The following is a 4,300-nucleotide window of genomic DNA, read 5'->3' as shown; positions in this document are numbered from 1 at the left end:
GGAATAAGGACTACATGGCGCTAGCCACACAAATTCTTTGCTTTAAAAGAAAAGTTTTGTTTGCCTATATGATACGTGTTGCACATGAAACGAGGGCGGGGGCGTAGTTTAATCGGTAGAACGCATGTTTTGCAAGCATGAAGTTATTGGTTCAAGTCCGATCGTCTCCATTCGTATACAGATTAGCACATTAAATTTATAACTAGGCTAGGAAATTCAAATTGTAATGAAAACTTCCCTGTTGCCTGGAGCCCAGCACTACATTGGCCGGGACGCCTTACCCCTTGGCACGGCACCTTAAGCTAGGGAAAACCCGGCTAACCGCCACCCCGAGTCGCTGCCGGGGCCTGGTCAAGCGACTCAACGACGAGTGCACAGCGGCAGTTAATGCATGCTACATGCTCTATAGGCTCTTCTGGCCAAGGGAAAGCACCTACTTTAACCAAAAGAGCTCAGTACGGCACCTGTTCGCTACCACCTATACAGAATCGGTGGGTTACCCGCTTTAGGCTGTAGCCGAAGAACAGGCGGGGGGCTGCTACCATAGCCAATCTAAGGCGCGACCTTGAGGGGGTTCTAAGGGCGGCAATTGACCGTTTAATCCTCTTAGAGGAACTCTCCCTGAGCAAGGTAGACATGGTGGCTTGCCACACTGGCATATACGCCGGGCCCTCTAAAGCACCCGAGACATAGGAAGCCTACATATCAGGGTCCCTTCCCTATGTGAGTACATATTCCTTTGATGGGCTAGACATTTCGACTGCCCAAACCCAAAGCTCAAGCGCTGGCATTCATAAGGGTCAGTTTGCTTGCTGTTTTAGAAACGAAAAAGTTTTCTTGTCGAAGAGTATCTCAAGGATCGAAGAGTTTACATCTTTTCTTAATTCTTCACGAAAGTCGAAACCGTATTTTTCTAGGGCTATAGCGGGAATTGGGCTTATTTTAGCTTTCGTTGAAGTAATTGTTTTTCTATTTGTCTTAATCGTCGGCTTGGTCTATGCATGGCGAAAAGGAGTTATTTTGCAGCGTGGCTTCTCATCTAGTTTAATAACAACACTTTAAAACAAAGCCTATATCGTATCCTATACGTCACGTTACGTATTATATCATTCCTGACTTACGCAAGCAAAATACTTGATAACTACGACCCGTATAGGATTTCAACTCGTTACTACTTTAGCTACCCATCTCTTTAGATCGTTTTTTTACCCGGCTATACGTGCTCATGCTAAGGTGTGTGTCGTACGCGCTTTCGTGCCATCCCTTGCCCCACCTGGGGTAACCATACAACATCGTTAGTGGAATCTTGAAAAGAGATTAGTACGAGGAAGCCCATTGTCCTTGCGGCGCTTTTACCTCTCGCCTATCAAAGTGATGTTCTTTCACCCGGTAGAAGAACTTGTCTAGAGAAGGATTTCCCGCTTAGATGCTTTCAGCGGTTCTTCCCTACCAACTTAGCTACCCGGCGCTGTTACTGGCACAACAACCGGAACACCATAGGTTGACCTAACCCAGTCCTCTCGTACTAGGGCAAGCTTCTCGCAGTTCTCTAAAACCAACGGTAGATAGGAACCGAACTGTCTCACGACGTTCTAAACCCAACTCACGTACCACTTTCATCGGCGAACAACCGAACCCTTGGGACCTTATTCAACCCCAGGATGTGATGAGTCGACATCGAGGTGCCAAACGACTCCGTCGATAAGAGCTCTTGGGAGTCATCAGCCTGTTATCCCCGGCGTACCTTTGATCCGTTGAGCGAGAGCCCTTCCACACGGGACTCCCGGATCACTATGGCCGACCTTCGTCTCTGTCCGACTAGTAAGTCTTACAGTCAGGCAGGCTTCTACCATTACGCTCATAAGCTGTTATAATATTAGCTTGAGCCTACCTTCGCACACCTCCGTTACTCTTTGGGAGGCATCCGCCCCAGATAAACTACCCACCTTGCAATATCCCGCTTCTGACAGCAGCGGCGGTTAGGCATCCAACGACGAGAGAGTGGTATTTCAAGATTGGTGGCGACATTGCCATCACCTCCCATCTATCCTACACATTAAATCAAGGATGTCACTGCAAAAGTATAGTAAAGGTGCACGGGGTCTTACCGTCTAGCCGTTAGTACTCCGCATCTTCACGGAGAATTCAATTTCACTGAGTCCATGTTGGAGACAGCGGGGCAGTCGTTACCTGTAAGTCTTGCTAAACTTTTTGGTTTAGCTTGGGCTTTCTCTTTACCCAGGCCTTTTTCTCAGTTCCAATAGAATAAGCCATAGCGGTAAGCCTGGGCGCTTCATGTAAAGTCTCTGGGGATTGGACCTCTGCTATCCAGTCTGGATGTTCTGGAGCAAGTGCATGCTTTTCCATTCCCCAATCCTGCGGATCGTCCATTGTGTCATATCTAAGTCCTTGAAGACAAGTGCACTTAGATCTTTAAAGTGTTCCCGCATGTAATGTGGCCTAAAACCTAATAATTACTTAGAAGGCTGGCGTAACTTACTGTGTACACCATTCATGCAGGTCGCTACTTATGCGACACAATAAAGTTAATCAAACGGCAATGGATGGTATTCAGTTCCATGCCATCCTCGCCTATGGCCTTATAGTCGCCTATAAGTTCGGACTATATCATCATCTCGAAGGATGTCTGGCGTGTGGTCGTTGGGGATCGAGTTTAGATCTTGGAACTACGTTCGCGGGCGCACGGCGCGAGGCTACGAAAATGGTCAGCCGCGGGCTCGAAAGACGATGTATTTCCAACTTGCTATCCTGCTGATGGTCCGCGCCACCAACTACATTTTCCATTCAGCCGTGGATAGGCCGTAGGTTGGTTGAAAGCGCTTCGCGCTGTCGACAGCCAGATTTTTTTGATTTTATCCTGTTCTGTATGAGTATTGGATACTGAAATTCGGGCGGATGTCCCAGCATATTGCCCGATTATGTTGTCGAACATCTCTGTCAAACCACCCCTTTGTCGGGGAATTTCGCTACCTTAGGACAGTTAGAGTTACTGCCGCCGTTTACCGGGGCTTCCATTCAAAGCTTATAACACTTCTCCTTTTTACCTTCCGGCACCGGGCAGGTGTCAGACTCTATACATCGTGTTACCACTTAGCGGAGTCCTGTGTTTTTAATAAACAGTCGCTACCCCCAATATGTGCCGCTTTCCCAATCCTTCAATAGGAGAGCACCCCTTCTTCCGAAGTTACGGGGCCATTTTGCCGAGTTCCTTCAACATGGTTCTCTCAAGCGCCTTAGTATATTCTACTTGTTCACCCGTGTCAGTTTGGGGTACGGTTGGTTTTGCATTTTAAATGTTGAATCGCCCTCCCAATTCCACGAAGTTTTTTCCCGGGAGTTTCAACCCTGCAGCCGGAGTGACTTTGTAGCCCCCTGCCCAATCATCCAATTCACGAGTTTAACAAACACGCATGGTTCAGTAGTTAAAGCAACTTCGTCGCTTTCGTGTACCCATCGGACGTTGCCCTTTCGGGGTTCCTTAGGGACCGATTCACTCTGCGTAGATTGACTGAACGCAGAAACCCTGGAACTGGCAGGCGATCATGTTTTTCACATGATTTCTCGTTACTCATGTCAGCATTCTCACTTCTGGTACCTCCAGGTGTTGTCACCAACAACTTTCCTTGATTGACAGAACGTTCCGCTACTGACACTTGAAAAAGCTTCTTTCAAGGTCTCGTCGCTTCGGTGAGTCACTTGAGCCCCGAGACATTTTCAGTGCCATGAAGCTAGACCAGTGAGCTATTACGCTTTCTTTGAAAGATGGCTGCTTCCAAGCCCACCCCCTGGTTGTCATCGCTTGATCACTTCCTTTTCCACTAAGTGATTGCTTAAGGACCTTAGCGTACGATCTGGGCTGTTTCCCTTTCGACTTTGGATCTTAGCACCCGAAGTCTGTCTGTACAAACCCATGGCCTGTATTCGGAGTTTCCTTGGGGTCGGTCAAGCTTTGGGCTACCCTAGCCCATTGAGTGCTCTACCTCAAGCCATAAACGTTATACGCTCTACTTCAATAGATTTCGCGGAAAACCAGCTATATCCGATCTTGGTTATTCAGATAGGTAAGCCCGGAACGGAAGAGCTTTCCCCCCTCTTTGAACCGCACGTGCAAGTTTCCTTGCATACGGCTCAAATGACGAATGGGAAGTCTAGGCCCCGGCAGCTTTTGGTTCCTGCGTTTCAGGAACCGCTCGGAGCGTTTAGAGAGAAGCTAGAAGCAAAGCGCAACTCAGTTTCCTTGGTTTCCAGTATGCATGAAACCAGAAGAAAGGGCAGCTGG

The 4,300-nt window shown here is 48.0% G+C and overlaps 1 long non-coding RNA gene across 1 annotated transcript; it reads right to left on the bottom strand.

Moving 5' to 3' along the window:
• Positions 1-732: 732 nt before the first annotated feature.
• On the bottom strand, positions 733-3,936 carry LOC147416806 (uncharacterized). The gene is made up of 2 exons (XR_015187487.1): positions 2,508-3,936; positions 733-2,190 (listed from the first exon to the last, which is right to left on the bottom strand). It is a non-coding gene; the product is annotated as an uncharacterized LOC147416806 (long non-coding RNA).
• Positions 3,937-4,300: the final 364 nt, after the last annotated feature.

The sequence above is a fragment of the Adiantum capillus-veneris genome, unplaced genomic scaffold (genome assembly GCF_014529385.1).
Source record: "Adiantum capillus-veneris isolate H3 unplaced genomic scaffold, ASM1452938v2 Hic_scaffold_461, whole genome shotgun sequence".
NCBI lineage: Eukaryota > Viridiplantae > Streptophyta > Polypodiopsida > Polypodiales > Pteridaceae > Adiantum > Adiantum capillus-veneris.
This window is presented reverse-complemented; position numbering and strand designations above follow the sequence as displayed.